This window comes from Passer domesticus, chromosome 6, assembly GCF_036417665.1.
Source record: "Passer domesticus isolate bPasDom1 chromosome 6, bPasDom1.hap1, whole genome shotgun sequence".
Taxonomy (NCBI): Eukaryota; Metazoa; Chordata; class Aves; order Passeriformes; family Passeridae; genus Passer; species Passer domesticus.
Window position 1 is genome coordinate 50,556,279 of NC_087479.1, and position 22,987 is coordinate 50,579,265.

At 37.4% G+C, this 22,987-nt stretch overlaps 1 protein-coding gene across 2 annotated transcripts in view; it reads right to left on the reverse strand.

Moving 5' to 3' along the window:
• Window positions 1-22,987, reverse strand: part of PDE3B (phosphodiesterase 3B) — an 83,774-nt gene that overhangs the window by 57,845 nt on the left and 2,942 nt on the right. The gene's annotated exons all lie outside the window — the stretch shown is intronic.

Below are 22,987 nucleotides of genomic sequence, written 5' to 3' on the forward strand. Positions count from 1 at the left end.
TGGCCTTCTTGGCCACCTGGGCACTGCTGGCTCATGTCCTGCTGCCAACCAGCACTTCCAGGTGCCTTTCTGGCAGACACTCTTCCAGCCACTCTTCCCCCAGCCTGCAGTGTACTGTGACCTAACAGGACCATGTCTTATATTAGAATTTAACAGGAAAAGAAAACAGGAAACAGGAAACTATTTTTTCAAGACTTTTTGTCTTGTATCATAAACTTTAGGGATATATTTATTGTTTAGCTTCTTGAAAGGGCTATGATTTCAAGAATCAGTGCAAGTTCAGAACTAAAGCTTCAATCATGAAAGATGTTCAGAGGAAACTCAACTTAAGAGTTCAAAAAAACAAGCTGGTTAGACTAGAAAAAGCTACTTATAAAATAAATGCTGTATCAAGCAGTTCAATTAATTTCTCTTAAATTAAAAAAATCTATATTGGTACTTGAAAACACCGATGTAGAAACTTCAAACTTACTAACACCATAAGACTGAGTCACATTACCATGTTTAAACAATGTTGACTCCCACTTTCACACTGAAACCGTTTTAATTAATTGCCTCAGGCCACAGAAAATGAGCTACTACTTTGCAAACTAGAAAATGCAGTTTCCCAGTGTGTATAAATGGTTATTAAAAACTATTACAACTGCTTAAACAAAGACATGCTGTACAGTTCACATCAATAAGATGTGAGAATAAGAAGTTCACATCAAACTAGTGAGAATACGAAGAAATATGGTTTAAATGTCAAAATGCAAAAGCTGTTATTTAATTTCAATAATTTTGGATTATATTTTTGACAGTGGCAATTTTAATAATATAAAAGCTTGTATAGCTCTCTTGAAGTTATAAGACTTCAGTGTAACTATACAGGGAACTTTGTAATATTTAGTCATCAAAATGGTTCAGTCATTAAATAAACAGATCTGAAAATGGGATGGGGAATGCAGGTATCTTCTGTGAATGCTGGACATTCTAATTTTCTTTTTCCTTTTATAAAATTTTTAAATTTTGGGGCATAAGGAGTTTTTTTAATTCAAGCTTCAAAGTAAATGTTCTAGCAATCATTACTAAGTAACCAGCATAGCAGAATGCAGCAATTCTTCAGACAAATAAAACCAATGAAGCTACACTTTACACTAAAGAACTTACAAGAAGCTGTAGAATTAATGACATTAATTATCATGTCAATATTCCTAATTTTCATATTGAAAATTTGAAACATCTTGAATACATAGTTGAAATTTTCTCACAAAATATTGTCTTCTGAAAGTACCATCTTATTTTGTCAAAATAAGAATCCTTTACAAGTGTTCCAAGAAAAGAGAGACTAAAACTCTCTTTTACATAATGAAACCTAAAAAATATAAATCTATGATAGTTTTTTTAACATTTTAACAAAGCAACAAAAATCTGTAAGGTTATCATTAATCAAGCTATATATTAAATACCAAAGCACACACTTAAGAGGTTCGGAAGTCGCTTCTGTTTGATGCATGTTTCTGACCAATAGATAAAAAGGTGAACCTTTCCTGTTCCTCGACTCACACAGGGCTGTAACCAAGCTAATTAATTAACCAAAATCTGCACACAGGACACTTGCATTGAGAACCAAGCCTGTGATATATAAGAAAGACAGATTTTTGACTGGAGGCCACCAGACAGTAAGGTTTAAAAAATAAAGCAGGGAAATCAGATTAGAATTGCCTGGTCTGGCCTGGGGGTTTATCCCTGATGGCACTGAGCATTTACAGGAAACATTGGCTAAATTCACAGAACATTCAACTTTTGATAGCTTGTCAGCCACAACAAGGAGATTTGGCAAAATATTTAAACTCTTGTGGGCAACTTTTCCAAATATTTAATTTATCAGAAAGATTAATGGCAGAATGGAATTCAGCACAAAATATCCACCCATGCCCACCCAACTTCCTGAGCAGGTTTCACAGTTTTCTGTACCATTAGCAGCATTACATACAGCTGGTTTAGGGCCATCACAAAGAGAAGTCACTGTGCCCCTTTTCTTGAGATAACATGGGGTCATTTATAGCTCTTTCCAGTCACGACACTGGATGCCTGCTAAGAGACACACTCTTCAAAGTACTTGCCAAACTGCCTCAGTCAATGAATAATTCTCAACTATTTCTTACAAAATATTTCTAATCATGTTTTCAGTTGAAAAGTCTTCGATTTCAGCTCCTCAGTGTATTTCTGCCAACAAGCCATACTTACTGAACACCTTACAGAGCACATCCCTGGCAGTGTTCAAGGCCGGGTTGGATGGGGCTCTGAGTACCCTGGTCTAGTGGAAGGTGTCCCCGCCCATGGCAGCAGATATAGAAGGAGATGATCTTCTATTCCATTCCATGATTCTCTGATATTCTGGGGATTCCAGTGACAGAGGACCCTGCACATCCTTCATACTTTACACCATGTTGGCTAGAAGACATTACCATGTACAATCACTACGAAACAGATAAATTCCTAAAAATTGCTTATTGGATATTATAAAATGAAAGTGTTCTAACCCCATCTTCTGGCTAGGAATAATTGATATGGAAGATCAAAAATGATCGAGTGAATTCAGCTTGACATTAGGCTTTACTTCCAAACTTCAGGCCTCTAAAGTTTCCTCTTTATGTGATTAAAACTTTCTCTCCAGTTTACTTCTCACTTCCCTCTCAGTTCTCCCAGGTTTGAGTTTGATCCTTGTCTTCATCTATGTAACCAACATTTTTGTTAATGTTTTGGTTTAAAAAAAGTGAACTTAATCAAGAGCAAATTTCCTCCTTATCTTCCTGAACATTATTTTAAAAGATAATAATAATTAGGTGATAAATATCAGTCCTTGTGTTAGGAAGGCATCATTAGTTGCACAATGCAAGATTTAACATTACAGATTTCATAAAGGCATAGAGCTAACAACTCCAAACAGCAGGGCCACAGATGTTTTCACACAATTTTCTCTTTGATCACAAACCTTGAGCGGACAGTAGAAGAAAACAAATTTCACAAAACAGATACCTAAAGTCATTTCTGTCTATTCCTCAGCAGCTAATTTGTTCAAAAGCTGAAATGAGACACATGGTGCTCCTGCTTCTATCACCACTCCCAATCCCTTCTGCAAAAAAATTGTCTTGATGGCTTAATGCATATTACATTGGTGATTCTACTGAAGGGGTGACAGACACAATACCTAAGCAGATAACTCTACAAAATTAACATACCGCAGACTAGGAGTTATTATAAAATCAGTAAGCAATGCACAATTGGATTGCTCAGTTCCACATTATAGAAAATTGCAAACTGGATGGGAGAGGAACTCACCGGAACAAAGTCATAGGATCTATTTGTCCCGCGAAATTCAGCCTGGGCTTGAAATATTAATGAGAAACTGACATTTTCATCATATTTTCCTATTCCTTCCTGTCACATATGCGAATTTTTGGCAATGTGAAAATTAAGAGACAAAGAGGATTACTACAACAAGCTGGATAGAAGTTTCCTGACTGTGGCAACTTACTTATCTGGAACTTCAGGTACCCACAAAATTCAGAAAAATCATCACATAGAAGTATCAGAGGGACAGACACTTGCTGACTCAATATGAGAGGATTTCCACTTCTGCACTCCCAGGTAATAGCTTTTCTTCACTACCACATAACACATCCAGTCCTGTAGATGGAAGCATGATGAATTGATGAGAGTCCAAGACTCAGAAGGTGACTCACAGAAATGTTGTTACAGTTTCATAAAGTTTTCATTTTATTTCGCTCCAAGAATTATGAAGAATTTTCACATAAACAGAGCAGTATTAAAGCACTGTTTTAAAAGAGTGCCAAATATCCTGGTGTTTGGAAGAGCCTAATTCACACGTGTCCTTTACCAGTTCATTCTGTACCGACATATCAATGCAGTATGATTCTGTCTGTGACCGCACGATCTCAAATTGCTCTTCAAACAAACCCTCTGCTCCATTTATGTACAAGTCTCACTTAAATATCTACATTGTACCTTTCCATTCAAAGCCTTTGTGAAAACTTTGTGTAAAACATTATATGTTGCAAGTATGGTACCACATTTGCCGGCTACTACTTAATTTTAACTACTTGTTTGCCGTATTTCAGCCACCCAGTGCCAAAGCGTTTTGTTCCTTCACATCAAAAAGACAATGCAGAATATATGGCTCACTCAAGACATGGAAAAAAAAATATAGAGGTTTTTGGGCACGAGGGGATGCTCTTTTGACTGATTTATTGGGAAATTCTAAACACATCTATTCTTCACACGGCAGTGCCATTAGTTCTCTTAAATCAGCACAACTTGGCAGGGCCACAATAAAGCTGCAGCCCTGCCCTCCCCCTGCTGCTCATTCCCATCCCTGGGTGACTCCCCCCTTCTGCAGCAAAAGCCTTTACACAGACACGTGGCAAGGAGCTACAAAAAAGAACTGATTACTTTTAACACGGATTAGTTCCCCAATTGAGTTCACTGTGTAGTCTCATGAATGCTTGTGTCAGCACAATGGGGGATGGTGCCAGGCAGGAATGAGCAGACAGGGCTGGGAAGGACCACTCCTCTCAGAGTTAGTGCCATAAAGCATTCAGGGGACTGGAATATTCCAGTGAAGGTGTTCAGATTACAAATTTTATGTCCAAAGGTCAATTAAAAAAAATTTAAAAATCACTTTTTGCGACTGTATAAAAACTAATCTAAATTGGACATTGTTCTTAGCATCAAAAAATTATGCTCTGACCTCAGAACTCATAATTTTAATCAAGACTTGCACTTGTACCTCCCAGCCAACAAAACCTGCTGTTGCACCACACATTTTACTTGGTTCGGTTGCTGTATTATAAGCAACAAAAAAAGAGACAAAAAAAAACCTCACCTAAAGAAAAAACCCACTACTATGCGAAGGAACAATGAGGAAGACTGGGGGGGAAAAACAGAATACAGAAGAGACAAATGCAAGAGGTCAGCATTCCAATTTTTAAAAAGTAAATAAATAAAGGAGGGTAGGAAGATAGGAAGGAGGTATAGAAAAGTTATTGGTAGCATTAAATCACTTGATTTTAAAAGTCATTAAATTCTTGGCCTCCAGTGGGCACCTTAACAAAAACATTTCCTCTAAATAGGTACAATGTACAGAGGACAACACTTTAAGTCAAAAATGCTTATAAAATTACTATCCCAGAAGGAAACTGTTGTGGAATATGAAGGCTGAGGAAAATCATCTGTAACTGTAATCTAGAGCAATGAGAATGAGAAAGGAACTCTCTGCTCCACAGGATTTTACCAAACTGTTACATTCTATTGATTTGTCAAAGACTCACATTCTGTGTGGACACCAAACACACTGGGAGGAAGCCTAACACTGAAGGAACTGGGAACAAGTTAGTTACTTGGACACAGCAAATAAATAAACGATGAAAATCACAAAATAGTAAAGGAAAACTTGTGACATGCCAGGAAAATTTAGAGATGGCTATGGCATGCTTCTCTGTTATTCTCCCTAGCTTTTATCCTCTGAAGATCCAAAACAAACAAAAGAAGCCCAATGACAGGTTTACCACAGGCTGAAATAGTGATGTTGTAGGGTGGAGATGTAGAGAAACTTCCTATTCATAAGAAAGAGGAAGATTTTATTATCAGGAGAAAGGGGCTGGAGAACAGAAATATATCTACATAATTTCCTCTGTTGATCTTAATTACATGGAAATAAAAATAAAAAAAAAAACCAAGCAAAACATTCCCAGCAAAGATAGTTTGAAAATAAAAAGATCTGGAAGAAAGTTATTCAAATTAGACAATGGGAATACTAATAATTTCTAAAAAGCTGCCCATTTAAGGGATTCTAATTGTCATTTAGGAATATGATGAGGACACAAAACCAAGAAAACACCCCCTTGTGCTGCTCAGAAAAGCATGCAAACATTCCTGATGCACAAAACTTTCCATGCAAGGTAGTCTGACTGCTGACCATTTTAGCCTCACACACTTTAAAAAAAAAAAAAAAGATTGTCAGTCACTTCCTTCATGTTTTCAGTGGAATTTTCTACAAAACAGTTCATAAGAGCTGCAAAAACATTTTGGTGACTTGTAAAAATCACAATCAGAAGGAGATGGTAGAGACCTTAATCCCTTTTCTTTCATAGCACCCACCTATTTGTCTGGTTCTGTTACAGAACAAACAGTATGAGACAAGATGACTTGTCATGACACTGACAGATATAAACCAAATGTTTCCTCAGGAATTGGACAAAACATCACAGATTTTGCTGAAAAACACGCAGTCCCTTACTGTAATGCCCAAAAGATGAAATAGCCAAGTAGCATCCAGTTCCATCTGTTATTACAGACTTATCTTTTGAAACATGCATGTATACTAAACAGTCTGGCTGAGAATCCACAAAACAACAACTGAGAATTGTCAGCTCATAAAAGCACTTTGAAAATAGCTAACAAGTGCCAGAATGAAGATCAAATACAGATAATTAAATAATATCAAAAGTTATGCAGAAGCATAAGTATGTGATCATGTAACTCCCATTTCCTTCATCAAAAGAAAACTGACAAGGCTTACAGGGCTAAAATACTAAACAAGGATAAAACAAAACATCCACTATGCCTGATGTACTGTATAACTTGCAGGAATTGCCCTAATAACTTGCAGGAATTGCCCTAAAAAACTGGCAGAATTACAGGACATAATCGAACCCAACATGGACCTGATGACACCATAGCCTCCATTTTACTGTCCAGAATTGAAGGGGCAAAGAAAACGAAGGACAAAATTCAAAATTGTGATTTCCACATCTTGCTTTGTTAACATCTACACTAGCTCTTTACTGATCACCCAGATTTAAGTCCCAATACCCATTGACTTCAACAGTAAAACTTCATGTCTTGCAGCTGAGCCAACACAAACCCACACCAAATACAGCCCTTCCCAAGCAGTGGCCACATCTAATGTCGTAGTCAGGCTGGGCAAGGCAGCCAAACGACTCTGAAATATCAGCAAAACCTGGTGCTCTTCCTTTTTAATGGCCAATAAACTCCTGGTGTTTTAGCCGCCTCCACACATTTTTTTTTTTTTTTTTTTTTTTTTTTTTAATTTAAGTAAAATACAATTGGAGAGAAACCTGCACAAAGGCCCCAGGCCACACAGACAGCGATCACCATTTGGAATGCAACCCCAGTGACCAGCTAACCATAAATGACACTGGCCTGCAGTCCAAAAAATGCCCCTAAGAATATGGGCGGCCAGACTCCTACAGCCAAGGCAATTTGTCATAAGTGTGCAGAAATGAGGGTACCCAATCTTTCTAAGCCTTGTATCTAAGAGTTTGGGGGGGAAGGGGAGGGGAAAGCAGGGTTTGAAATTGGGAAGGTTTGGTCATTTGTTTGGTCGTCGTTTTCCCTTTATGCTTTTAATAAGAATTAAAACATTCAAAAACCCAAGTATTCAAGCATTTAAATTATATTGACTTTTTAAGCATTGCACAAACTGAGGAACATGTGTATTCTGTATTAGCCTTGATGTTTTAACAACTCTGGCCTTCAGCTATGTACTATAATTCAAGTTTGTTAAAACCTACATTTATTTGTGTGTTTGCCTATGTAACAAATCCATGGAAAAATAAAAAACAAAAAAATTTCTGGTTTAACCTGTTAGTCACTGTACGATTTTTTTTCCCTAAAAAACCCAGCCATAGCTAGCCATGAGACAATACCCATACTAACAATATCCATCAATATTAAGCCAGTTAGTGTAAATTTGTTTCAAGTGAAATACAGGAGATATGATGATTTTCTGAGATAAAACACACACTGCTTTCAACACTAACTGTTTTATATTAGTGGCTAGGTAACTACTGGAAATAACTGAATTTTAATCAACAAAGAAAAAAGGGATTTAGAAAAAAAATCCCTTGCTTTAGAGGTTAAGCCTCAGGTAACATTAATTTTGAAAACTATGTTTTAATATGTAGCACACAAAAAACCTTCAGATTAATTGCTGGAATAGGTGGCGATATCCAAAATGTTGGTGAAATTTAATTTTGGCAACTAGGGAAGTTCATTTTCATACAGATCACAAAAATGTGATTGTACATTTTTGAGAACCAAGCACAGCTCCAACTCTCTTTACTGCAGCAGCACGGAAAGTTTAAATAAATTGAATTTTTTTATTTTTTTTTTCCCCAAGCAGCGCTTCACAAATTCTCCTGAGCGCCGTGGCCGCAGTCACAAGCAGAGGGCTTGAGATGGAGCCAGTCTTTCCCTTTGTAACAGGCGAGTTCAGCTTGCAACACTATCAAAAATAAAAGAACTGTAAGCTAATTGCTGGCAAGTATGACGCAAGCGGTTTCCTAGGAAACAGCCCAAGTTGCTGAAGTGCCTGATCCAGCATTTCCTCATCTGTTTGCACTCACACCAGCAGTCTGACAATGTAGTCACTGCATCCTGTTTCACTCAGCAGCCAGAGAAACGCTCAGCTTAACCCTTCAGTTACAGCTTCGCACTCAGCCCGGCTCAAACTAACTTTTTACAGCCAGGCTTTGCACAGGCCTTTGCGTTTTCTCACAGCTTGGCAGCAGCTGCCTTTTCTACTTTTAATTGAGAAGGAAAAGATTTTTTTAAAAAAATTAAATTAATTTTTAAAAGCATCTTTTAATTTGTATTTGCACTACTGAAACTTTCAGCCACAAATTAAATTTTAAAAAATCAGCCGCCTGCAGACCTTACATAAAACACTGAGTTACGTGTATTTCTGATCTAAACTTTACCTAAAACATTGAGTTATATATATTTCTGATCTAAACTTTACAGCTACAGAATTTTCTTGATTTTATGCTATACTTAAATTAAATACAAATATCAAGATTATCCATCAAACTGCTTCTCATTCAATTCAAATAGATGTAGACTCATTTCTAAGTAGCTGTAGGCTCATTCATAAGTAGCAAACATATTGTAAAAATGTATCAAAAAACAGTATATACACCAAGGAATAAAACCAAAATCACATTTTGATCTAAAAAAAAAATGTAGAGAGGACGGATCTCCTCAGTGTGCAGGGAAACTGCAGATCCTGGAGAAAAAAAATTATAAAAAAGAACAAACGCCAGCCTTCAAACGCCAGCCTTTCAGGCAATATACTGAACACACAAAAAATAGATTATTTTACAGTTTACTTCTTATATGTGAATTTGAATTTGGTCATTTCAGGACATGAATAAACATGAAACAAACTATTTTCAGCACAGAGCTTTTCTGTGCTGACATCAGTGCTTATCCGGTGTAAAACACGTCTGTTTTTCTGTACTGTGGGAATAGCTGTGGGCCACAAAAGAAAGCAAAAAGGTGAGATAAAAATAATTTGTTGTTGTTGTTGTTAAAAATTCTGGGCAATTCTTCACCAAGGAAAAATGCACATGAAATTTACTGGTGAAAAAGGCTCCCCCCTTCACAGAGTGATCTCCTGGGTGCACTTTCAAATGGGAAATCCCCCTCGAGCATTCTGAAATGGATGACAGCCAGCCAGAACAACCTGTCACAGCAGCTTCCTGACCACTAAAGAGAACTGGGTACCGAAAATGTGAAGGTGCAGGCAGGAGGCAGTGGCAGGGACTTTTCAGAATTCCTTTCCCCAGAGCTTACTCACTCAGGGGCCAGTCTGCATCACGCCGGAGCCAGAACTGCTCTGCAAGAAAACATCCTGATTTTCCAATAACTGGCACTCTCATTCTTTCTAATACACTGTGTTTCTCCTTTTTCTTAGGAAGCCTTCCTGCTCAAATCTAGCATCATACTGTAACAATATTCCAAAGCATAAAATATCAAGTTTTATGCTAAAAAGCCCAGGGGCACAGAGAAAGGAGAAGCCTGAAATAAAACTCCTGAGAACAGTTATGCACTGTCACCTGCACTTCTGTAAAAAAGAAGAAACCAAAAAGTTAACACAACAGGATCAATGCTCTGGCTTAGTCAGCAATCAACTATTTGCTAGCATCTCAGTGGTGTATTTCTCAAAATACAGATGTTTCCATCAGTAGGCTTTTCTTCTCTATTAATATAGATTTTTCTCTGCATCACTTCTTAGCTTCTTCCCATTCACCTGCATTCCTCGTATGTTATTCCTGTGTGCTACAGCAACCACATAGTTTGTAGGAAGGCAGAAGAAAAACAGAAATAAATGTTTTCTTCACCCACAGATAATTTTCCTCAACTGAATGGAAAGCCAGCTCAGGAAAAAAATAAAGGAAGTAGTCTGGTATGTGATTATGGAAATTCCAGAATGAGATCGAGCAGTTTCAGGGTTGAGAAGCAGAAAATCGGGATGGCACAAGGAATGTTGAGGAACTCTAATGTCCCTGTAGGGGAGGGAAGCAAACCAGCACAGGCTAGCAAGATACAGAAGATTCCCACCCTAACTGTATTCAGCAGTGGATTGGAGAGCCCTCAGGAAAGTGATGAGCCACATGATGGCTTTACTTTATGGGATTCAAGGTTCAGGCAAGTTCTCCAAAACAAAAACATAAAAGGTTGTCAAGGGTATCTTTGATAAAATGAGCTTTTAGGTGAGTAGATTAGAACCAGGTAGAAGAACACCCACACACAAGTTCTGTCAGAGGGCACTAAAAGATATTTATATAAAAATATGAACTAAACCCTCTGCAAGGATTGGAAATGTATCCAAATACTACTGACTTAGCACTTTTACAATCCTCAGAATTGTTGTCTGCCATATAACAATCCACTGGCTATGGAATCCACCATCTCAGTGTAGTTTTCTCCAGCTCTGTCTCCTGCTAGTCTGGGACACAAGAAGAAAAATACAGCTCTGGCTACCAAGCTAGGTGAGCATCCCAAATGATGCTCATGACAAAAGCAAGGCAGGGAACTAGCTTTAAATCTGTTTTTTTCTTGGTTTACCCATCTTACTGAAATCTGCAGGGGTACCACTGCAGAACATCTCAGAGAGTGAATCAGAGCTGATGGAAAGAACAAGACACACCTGGAACACAGCTGGGAATCTAACAGATATGCTGAACCAAAGTATTACTCAGATACTGGAGATAAAGTTCAAAATTTCTTTTAAAAGAAAGAAAAGTTCTGTGAAAATCCACTTAAATGTGCAAACCTAAGGGAGGTAAATAAAGCTCAAGGTAGCAGGACAAAAAATATTCCTCTGCTCCTACTGATCTTGTTACAGCCCAAGCTGTAATCAGAACGAAACACCTCAACCAAAGTCATTGTCAGTACTGCACAGATCAGGCAAAGCTTTCCTGTAGCTCTCAAACACTGCAGGAAAGTACAATGACAAATACAAATCCTCTGAGTCTTTATCTCCAATTTTAACTGTGAAGTGAAGGGAGGAAGATGTTCAGTATTTATTTTTTGAGGCACAGCTCATTCCATACTATCATTAGTCAGCCAGCTCCTCTTGCTACAACTGCAGCCCTTGAGCCAATACTACTCCTATTTCTCCCTCCTCACTTGCTTACAATAGGAGAGAGCAGGGCAAAACATAAACTAGATGTCTAAAGTGACATCTTGTTTAAAAAAAAAGCAAACAAAAAAACCAAAAACAAAAACACCAAACCCCAAACCAACCTAGAAATCCTTTGTCCCCACCATCCAGGAAATAAACAAACGGGGGATTGTTTTGAGTTTTGAAACTACTGAACATGCAGATACTCTTTGGGTAGCAAAGAATGAGCTCCCAGCCACCAAAGCCCACATCTTAAGAGTTCAGATGTGACAAATAAATTAGCAGGTGCACTTACAGAGAAGGAAGCAGATCAGTGACTGCCTTGCATCTAACCTGCAGAACTAAAAGAGTAAAATGAACAAAGAACTTCACAATAAAATAGAGTATCATGGTAAAAGAAAAGGATGCATGACTGTAAAAAACAAATGTATGCAACATCTTGAATGTAGTTGAATGGTGTTTAACTTTTCCATAATGGACAGTTACAAGTAACAGATTCTAGAAACATTTTAATGCTGTAACTACAAATATTTAATTCCTCTGTGTCAAAAGTTATAAGCTACAAAATGTTCTATAATTTTTTTAAACAATAATTTGATTGCTAGGCTAAATAGCAAAGTATTTTGACTCGGAACATTTTCATGTCTCTGCTGAAACAGACACTTGTAATTTTGGACAAAATTGTGGTACTGATCTTATAACAAAGAAAGAACACACTGGTAGGAAGAGGTGCTCAAATTATTGCAAATTAAGAAAAGGTAAAAACAAGGACAAAGAAAGAAAAATTATATCTCAAAAAAAGACAAGTAAATAAGAAATTTACTTTTGAACATTAATCACCTGGAAAATTATTTTTCTTGTACTTTCAAGGCCCAAATAATTAAGAATAAAAATGTGGCTTCTAAAGGCACACCAAACCTATCCATCACCAGACAGGTGAAAGAAACATGGCTCTAGGAGTGTATTCAAGACTGTTAACACTTGTTAAAGTTATAAATTACATTAAGCTCTGTGAATTTTTAAACAAGTAAGGACTATAATCTCAATCCTTAAACACTGCAAAACACATGTTCTTTTCCACTTGAAAGCTTAAGTGCTCTGCTGACTCCAGGGAGCTTCCTACTAGAACAAGTGTTAAGGCAAGCATGGAAGACTTACAAATCTTTAGAAAGGAGATTTTAACAGCAACTACTCTCATAAAAGACAAATTACATAGGACTAAATGTACCTTTAGAGGTCCATTATTGAAGCTGTACTGACTTTTGCAGATACCTGAAATGGCATCTCTTTATTACACGAAACACGGTTTAAATATTTTCTAAAGATATGGACACTTTCCTAAAAAATATACCAATTTCATGTTTACAGGTGTAATGTCAAGTTAATATCAATATTAATTTTCTAACTTAATTTGTCCTGAAATGTTATGCCTAATAATGAGTTTTGCAAATGGTACACGTAAGCACTGAGTTTTACTCAGTTTTAACAAGACTGTTTGAAGCTTAGGGTCTCTTACCTAGTTTTGATTTTTGCTCTTCATAAAAAATTCTTATCCATCACACATAAGACAAAGTGCTGTTTTTTTCATCAGAGCATTCTGCAGATGTCTCTGACAGTCATTGCATCAGAGGATTTGAAAACACAGACCACACTTAAAGCAATAGCCAGCATCGCATCTGCCTCGGCTCATCTACTCCCATTTTCTTATTTTCATCTTGACATCATAGAAAATCACTTGCAAACTTATTCTTTTCAAACTTCTTTGAAATTCTCTGGCATATAATGAACAGGCTGCCAGATATGAAAAATAAATTAAGTAACAGCAGTGACACAAAAAAAAAATGGTCATTAACACAAAAGCTGTTCCAAACTCTTCCTTTTCAATCCAACTTGTTCAAGCAGAGACTCCAAACAGAAGGAAAAATTAGACTTTCTGTACTGTGAGGGCATGGAAATATTCTGCTGTGCTGAATAAAAAATATCAAGAAATGCTGATAAAAATTCTAATTAATGCTTTCTACAAGTGCCTAAAAATAAGCTAACAGATACTTATAATCAAAATACTTTCAACTGTGCTTTGCCACAACAGAAAAAAAGCTGTCATTTACACCATGGTAATAACTCATTTTGACTTCAGACAGAAATATGACAGGTCTTTAATCATTAGAAAGATCCTAAGTAACATTCCACAGCTTTTTTACTATTTAAACAAAAAAAAAAAAAAATAAACCCAACAACAACAACGAAAAAACCAGCAACAATAAAAAAAACAACAACGAGAAGATGCCTAAACATCTGTGTGAATAATCTATGGAAATTCTCTCACTGCAAGGTTTGTTTGAAATCTGCTTTGTGAGCATTTTCTAGGGATCCCCAACAGGATACTCTGCTGCCCCAAAAATACAGTTAGCTGGAACAAGGACAAAGAAGGAGGACACATGCCAATCCTGTTTGGGTTTTTTTAGTTAAGATATGAAATATACTGCTGTGTTCTATACTAACATGTTAGAAATACTAATGTCATTATTAATGATTTCTTTACATCTGTGTCTCAGTGCCCTTTTGTATGGACAATCTCAGTGGAAACAGTAAAACCTGGACCAATATTCATCTTTCCCTGAGCAAAATAAAGTCTGTTTCTTGCAGATCCGACTGGCCAAGAGGAAAACTGTGCTAGCGTGCCTTTGCTCCTTCCAGCTTCAGCCAATTCCTTCAGGGCACTGACTGCCAGAGCAGATGGTGTTTCACAGGCACAGCAGGATCTAAACTTTTTCAGCCTGCTAATCACACCTTCAGGTTTCAACACAAACTTCCCTCCCTTTCTACTCACACATCGGAACATAACTGCTTGTATCTGCAGAAATGCAGTTTAAATAAACTGAAATTTAATTTCATACTACGTAATGAGGGAGGCAGAATGTCTAGGAAACTATGGTGTTGCAAGAGCAGCTATGGAAGAGTCTGCGAGTGAATTTACACATTATACTGTGTAGTGGCAAATCAAATGAAATGAAGGCCACTGTGAACAGTAATCAACATAATAATCACTTAAGAGTTCTCTCAAAACACATTCCTTTTTTCCTTTTTTTTTTTTTAAGTTAGCATCATTAAACCACACATGACACTGGGTTTTATTAACTACTAACGACATCCTATGAATACAGAGATCTATCCCTGCCTCGGTGAAAGCTCACAAAGAGTCAGCTCACTTTGAGAGGTACAAGCCCAGCTGAGAGACCATCCCTGCCTGCAGGGCACACACGGTGTGAGGTTCCTTGGTCACCCCACAGCCTCCACACGGGAGATAATGAGGTATCTGAGGCCCACTGTTGAGCAGTCATCACATATTGAAAAACAGGAGGTGTATCAACAACTACTGTGAAAGGATGGAAACTTTTCTAGACAGCCAGAAGGTATTAGAAAATAACTCCTTTAAAACCCCTGTACTTCTTAAATTAGTAACTTTAGAGTACTCAGAAATTTAGAATTCTTTTAAAAGAATCTACTAGGCAGAATAAACAAAATTATATTCCTGAAGTGGCAAACAGCTATCACACACAACAATACTTAGGAGATAAAAAATAAATATGTTGTGATTGAACATGCCATATCAACTGACTCTAAGAAAAATCAAAAGACCCTAAATGGAAACACAAGCCTTTAGTTATAAGTCAGAGTAGAAAAAAAGTCATGCAGACATTAAGCCTAGTAAAAGAATGTCTTTTTTACCCTTTAATTTAGCTCCTATCTTGTTAAAGGGCATTAATTAATCAAAAACAAATGAAGCATGACCAGTAATGAAGGTTAAAGAGACATGCTAATACCATAGTGCCTAGGCAGGGAGTCATAATGAAGTTATTTCAGTAAAACTTAAGAAATTTCCCTCTGGTAACTTTAGCTTTTACACACTTCTAGAAAAGTTCATTCTATATTACGAGTTTTGCTGACAAAAGCATGCTGACAGTAGATATTAACAGGCAGGTGTGACACAGTCTTGCTGTGTCACCACTCCTCAGAGGTACAGATCCTCTGGGGCGGGGGAGCAGCACTGGCTGCTTTGGGCATAATGAGTGAACTCACCCCAAATTAAATGCCATTCTTATTTCTGTGACCATCATCAGCATGGATACAGCTAAACCGACATACCTCTAATGCTAATTCACATCAAAAAGCCTCAGATTTTCCTCATGAAAGAGAGAAGACCTCTCAAAACCAAATCCAAAGCACTCAAATATGGCCTCATATGGTACCCTTTCTACAGTATCTTGAACAGCTTAAACACAGTAAATTATAGAGGGAAAATACCATTTTCATATTCCATAAAACGAACTTTTATTTATCAAATGTACAACAAATGGAACATTTGCTGCATACATGCTTTTAACTTAGTGAAGGTATTTGGGTTTGCATAAAGGGACATTTAAGGTTTTGTTTGGGTAACAAAACTTGTCAACATGACCATTTGATCAGACATTGAATTGGAAATATGCCAGGTTTTTTCACACACCCCTGTATGAACTGAAGTGAACACTGGTGGTCACAAAAGTTCTGCATAACAGCACTGTTGTTCATAAATATTGAACTATCAAACAAATAGAGGGATATAAAAAAACTGCTTGGGTATCTGTGCCCTGGTCTGGCCCTCTCCCAATAAATTTGCACTTGTTTCAAAGGAATGTGCCACAAACAAAAGCTCTGTGTGAAAAAGTGAGGATGGCCTACCACGTCAAAACTTACTCCTCATCAGCTGCCCGTATTGATATAAATGATGTCCTTCTCCAGCTGAATGATCCATTTTCAAATACAAAACTGCTCTGGAAGCTGACATTTTGTTTCAGCAGTCATTCCTTGTTATGACCCTTCCAGTTCCTAGAACAGTTTGTTTTGCCACACTCATCAATAAGGCCATTCACTTCTCTGGTCTTCCTTAAGCACAGAGTTCCCTGACCTATTTCTTTCACAAATATCGGCAACACTTCCCTTCCCCAAATATCATCATCTGCCAGTTTACTTGTTACCCTGTGAACTCTCATTTATTAACATCCATGGCTCCTGTCTGTTTTGAAAGACTCTAGCACAATTTTGCTGCCACTGGCTTCTTAAAGTTATTGATCCTTTTTATGCTCCAGTAACAATCACTCAGACACTGCACAGTCTGCCCTGACCAATCCAAGCCCTAGCTTTAACCTTAAATTTTCGTTTCTGCTATTGAGTTGCAGGAAAGTCCCCCTTCTTTTTTTTTTCACCATTAAAATTTATTCTGTAGTGTCACTGCATCTTGTAAAGCATTGTTTTCAGCCACTGGAAAGGACATGCTGAAATTCAACATTTCCTTTCACTCTCTTTTATTCTCATCTTCAACTATTCTTTCAGCTTGCTCTCCACACAGTTTTATCCTGAAAAATAAGTGAGATTGCAGCAAAATATTCTATGTCTGTAGCCTCCTGTGGTCTCCTCTCTTTTCTCATTTAGCAGACCCAAGTTTCTCATCTGTTTTCCTCCAGAACTTTTTACAACAACAATAGTACAGACTACATCCCCCAGTTTCCCTGCCTGTAATCCCCAATCTTTGCACAAAAGTACAAGATTTACTCTTTCCCATCTCCAGCAACTGGTATCATCTAATAGTTGTATTTGGCTTTGTTCAGTGATTTCTTTTGAGGATGGTAAGGCTTCATGAAGTCTTCATTTTAAAGTATCAGAAAAGCAAAACAGGAATAAAAAAGCTTTTTTTTTAAATATAAGTTTCCAACCAAATGTCACATAGGGCCCAGGCTGTGACAGACTCCCCACCCCACCTGCATCACTCTGGTGTTCACTCGTGACATGAGACTGTCATGGGGATTCTGAGAGTTCAGCTCACACTGCAGACTTGCCCTGCATATTCCATATGGTTTCTTCACTTCCCACTATTTTTTTTCATAAAATTTGCTGGGATTTGATCCTGCAAGGCCAATATACTACAATCGATTCCCTTGTTCAAGTTCAATTATTAGAATAGTACTATCAGGCATATACACACACAGACACACATGTTGAAATATGAGTTTTTCTCAGGAAAATATACCAAATTTCTTACCACTCTCTTATCTAACCTGATACACTGTTCACAAACGCCAGCATGGAAGCTGCTCCTCTTTTTCATTCTAGAGACTCTTCTGGGCACTTTTTTTTTTCTCCTCTCTACAAATTTCTTTCCTAAATTTAAAACATCTTCCTGGTCCAAGCTGAATATTAGTACCTTATGCATTTATTCTGCTATTTTTCTTCAACACAGTCAATCATGCAGTTGTTGGAACTGTCTCTCACAGCTTCTTTCATTTCTTTCCTACTGGTGCTCTGTAACATGCTTCCCTCACTTTCCAACAAATTTCTCCAGCATTTCCACAGCAGTGGTCTTTGATCTCCTTCCTTTCTCCACTTATATTTTCTTTCCAGGAAAACACACCTGAAGCAACAGTCAAACTCCTTTGCTACACAGACAGCTCAGAGACACTCTTGCCTGCTTTTAGTTATGCAGAATATAAACTGCCACCAAGTCTTGGATATCTAAAAGCCAGCTTAAGCTAAACTCAGCTAACAGAGTTCTTAAGGGCACTCAGTCTTCCTAAAACCCTTCTTTGTCATTCTCAGTGGTCCCAGGTGAAACTTTGTCAGAGGATAACATCTTAAACTCTGACCCTCTACGGGCAAACCTTGATTCAGTCAGCCTTACTTGTGGTATAATACCAAGAGAGAGAGAGAAAGAGAGAGAGAAAGAGAGAGAGAAAGAGAGAGAGGAAAGAGAGAGAGAAAGAGAGAGAGAAAGAGGAGAGAGAAAGAGAGAGAGAAAAGAGAGAGAGAAGAGAGAGAGAGAAAGAGAGAGAGAAAGAGAGAGAGAAAGAGAGAGAGAAAGAGAGAGAGAAAGAGAGAGAGAAAGAGAGAGAGAAAGATGAGAGAGAGAAAGAGAGGAGAGAAAGAGAGAGAGAAAGAGAGAGAGAAAGAGAGAGAGGAAAGAGAGAGAGAAAGAGAGAGAGAAAATAAATATGAAACTTTTACCAACTTTTACTTCTCATTTCACATTCATCTAGCTCAATATATTTTGCCAACGTCAGAGGGAATCAGACAGAAACAACAGAATCCTACTCATTCAAAACATGGTTGCAGAAACAATTTTCAAGTCTGTTTCTTTCCCCATGCAATCCTTCTCTGCACATTGCTCACACTCAGCTGCATCCCATTGGAACTGATTCCTTCCACAGTTCAACACACACTGCTACCTTGATTTTTTTTCCCCAGTAAGACAAACCCCAGAGACAGAAAGATTTGGTGAACAACAAAAACACATCTTGCCATGCAGGTACAGTTGGGTAACAGTCACTGGAATCGTGAGGGGAAACTTCAAACAGCAAAGAGCTGGTTTGTGAAACGCACAGCAAAGAGAATTGTATTTTGTTACTGTCTGCACTCAACAGGTAAAGGTTCACCTGTTTCTGGGTGGCAAACAGCTTCTGAGTGTAACAGATACTAAAAATCTGTTTCAGTATCAGATTATAAAATACACATTAACAGACAGCTTCTGTACTAGGAAGTTTGTACCCTGAAAACTTAAGGACAAAGTGTAATTTGTTTCACAAATAGGTAACAGACGCAGATGTAAATTTCATGAGCAAATAAGGAACTGCATTAATTTCAAGTTACACAAATATTTCAGACTCCTGAAATCAAGTCCTGATGTTCCTAAGGTAATACATCAAAGGTACAAGATAGTTTGGAACAGAACCTAGGGAGAGGTGGTGGTCAATCCAACCCTAACCACAAGACAATTCTTCCTGTAATTAACAGAGTGCAACATGAAAGCAGTCTTTGTCCATGAAATATCCAGCTTTCCTACGTGTTTGAACCTAGTCAGATAACCAGAAAAAGTGTGTGTCAGCTCTGTTTGCAGACTGGTTTTGGACATGTATCATCTGTGTTTAAATAGGAAGGCCTATTCTTTAGTTAAAGAAAAAATATGAATATTCTTTCTGGATTCTGAGACGCTCCTATGTAAGTTTTCCTACACATAGTTTTTTGCTCTCATATATATGTCCACTGTCAAGTTAAAGAAAAAAAAAAGAAAGTCTTATTACCATATATTTCAGGACATAGTGTTTACAAGTCCTGCAAAACTGACAAGTACTTTTAAATTCCCTGATGTAGCTTTCAGACAAAAAAAATAAAGTGCTAATGTGCGACAGCCAATAAAGATAAACCCTTTGATATCAGTAGCAATAGGTAGAGCTAACATTACCATCCAATTAATACATGCAGTCAAAATATGATCTACACAAAGTTTGAAATACCAATCAACACTGCAGTCTTACTGCTATTCCTCTCTGGGTCTGAGATGAATATAGAAGTAAGAATACAAACAGCCTGTTTACTGCTAAAATCATATCAATTTATATTGGCAAAAATGTTAATGTAGTAGAGTTCAGAAAAGGCATTGACTTTGCAAATTTTTTTGCTGTAATTTGAGTCCTATTGTTTCCCACCACGTGTATTTATATATTTAGATATTGGCATTTAAGTAGACTTACATAAAAACATAAAGACAATCTTTTTTTCCCACGTCAAACTATGTTGCTAGATATAAGTAGTGCAGAAGAGACACACGCAGCACGAATTTAGAGACTTTGATGGCTAAAGTAGATATAGATACTCATACAAATTATAAGAATAATCTAATTTTATCAACTTTCCAGCTTTATAGTTACAGCACCTGTTGAAGTACAGAAAGCAATACCTAAATATTTGTCATGAGGATTACTCAAATTTGCAAGCTTTTACAGGATCATGCTTACAGGGCCTCTTTCCACTTTCTGTACCCCAGAAAAAAAATGAATGCTCCATCCAATTTCTGTGTGCATGTGCTGCTGGTTGTACATTCCCTTGTATGTTAGTATTCCACCCTGTTCCCACCCCCTCCATGCACACAGACCCCTTGGAATTGTTGTCTGGAAAAAAAAAAAAAAAACAACCCAATCAAATAAATGTAATTATTTTGTTGTATACTAAGTAGATAGAGAGCACATATAACTTCAAATCAACATTTTACTGAAAATTTAAGGTCAAGACAAACATTCTCTATTTTAATCAAATAATAACTGAAATAGACACAAAATGAGGGGGGTTTTTTATATAATAAGAACAATCAGTGATTGGAATAATCTCCCCAGAGAAGTAACTGGAGAAGTGTTGGATTCCCCAACATTGGACAAGTTTAAGATTTAGCTGGATAGGGTGCTGGGCCAACTTGTCTAGACAGTGATTTTGTCAAGAAAGGTAGGACCAGATGATCCTTGGAGTACCCTACTGACCTGCTATTCTATACTTGACATAAACTACTTCTACATATAAGAGGTTTGTGACAATCACACAAAATACACCTAATAGAATCACAATAACAACTTGTCTCTCATTCATTAAAGTATTTCTGTCATGGTGGACCAGCAGCATCTTCCTAACAATGTTCATTCAACTTCTTGAAATCTTAATATTTGAAAAGAACCACTGTACTGCTGTATAAAGATTTCAAAATGTGTAATCAGCCTTTAAAGAAAAGCCACACAATAGATGCTCTCTGAAAAAACATTAAGTACACACATTCCTTCAGTTTCAAGGAAGCAATATAAAAACCTTATACTGTTTTTTCAAATAAAGTCACACATTATGGGTTTACTTCTCCCTGCCCCTGCCCAAACGAGTGATGTTTTATCAGCTCTGCAACGTCTGATCTCTCTCCAAGTCAGACAGGAGATCAGAGGATTTAACCTGTGTTATCCTTGTAAAATTGCATATAAAATACAGCAGAGAACATGTATCTGTGGATCTCATTTAAACTGTGCTTAACAAAGCACAAATATTTATTGTAAAGCATAATAGATTATTAGGAAAATTAAGAACTTCATATCTCTTTGTTGTTCACATCTAGTGATAACAAAGATATCAAATTCTGGAAGTCTACCAAAAAGTTACATTTTATTATGAACACGTATGATTTAAGCATTGCCAATAAATTCTACGTATTTAGTTATAGCTGACATTTATGATGTTACTTGAAGAAAAATGAATGCCCTAACTTGAAATATGCACATGCCTTTAAGAAGTGAGCCTAACGTCAAAGGAAGCTTTTAGTAACTTGCATATGAACAAATATCTTCTATCATCGAGAAAGGTTAATGAAATCACATTTTCTGAGATTTCTGTACTACAGACCAATGTGACAGCAAAAGAGAGCATTTACTACCCAGAAGGGAACAGAGAAAGTAAATTATTATATGATAGTCCCTACATATCTTAACTGCTAGTAAAATATTTTAATGTTCCTTTCATTGTATGCATTAGATAATATGCAACGTACTGAATGAGCTATTTCTGAAGACTGTCACAGCATACTTGCATTTTAACCCTTTATGCAGAAACAATTACTATATTAATCACCGCAAACAATTCCTGTATTAATCACCGTAAACAATTACTGTATTAATTCTGTTGGGCAAACTCAGGGAGGGAAATGCTCGAAAACTACTCCGCCGTTTCAGATTCACTTCGTATTTCCTCAGACCTAATGCACAGTCAATCACAAAACCTGCATTATAGAACAAATGTCAAGGAAAAACTAGAAAATTTCATTTGGCACCGATGAGTTTCAGCCACGACAGTAACAGACGGGGGATTCTGCAGCAACAATCACTTCGCAGAAACTGCTCACTTGCGCGTTTATTAAATACACTCCCCTCATTCTCCCTCCTACAGCGGGCTGATAATCCACTTGCAGCAGCCTCGGGCCAGTTCCAACACAACTCGATGTTCCTGCAGTTGACGTGCAAGTGCCCAAATAAAAACAAACTCCCCCACACGCACGGGGGTTTACGCTACAAAAAACAAGACTCATTGAAAAGTTTTCCGGGAGGTAGAAACCAACAGAGTTCCATTCAAGAAAACTGAGCGTTTCGGGCATCCCTCCAGCCCCTACTGAACAGCTCTCTCTTCAGTAAAAAGAAGTTTCTTAAAACCCATCAACCCAAAACTAACGTTAACTTAGGTGGAGCGAGGAGCAGGGGGTGAGAGAGAGAGGGAGAGAGAAGAACAAACGACAATAATCTGCAGGGCAGAAGGACAGCTGCCACTCAAACGACGCCAACGCTCGATAAAAAATATCCCTCAAAACCTGGTATTTCTTTAGCACTTGGTAATGGTTTTGTCGATAGAAAGCGGGGAAGAACCAGAAGTGCCGGGCAGCTTAGAAAGCTGTGGTTTCTTTCTCTCGGAAATACTGCCAGACGCCGAGAAGGTGGGGGGCTTCGGAAAAAAAAAAAAAAAAAAAAAAACCAAAAAAAAAAACTAAAGTAACACGGTAACTGAAAGCTAAAGCTGACTGGTTTGAGGTTTTGCTCTGATCAATAAGAACGGCTGTTTAATAATTGAGATTGCATAAAAAAGCCAGCGAGCCTTCTGTCCTACAGCAAA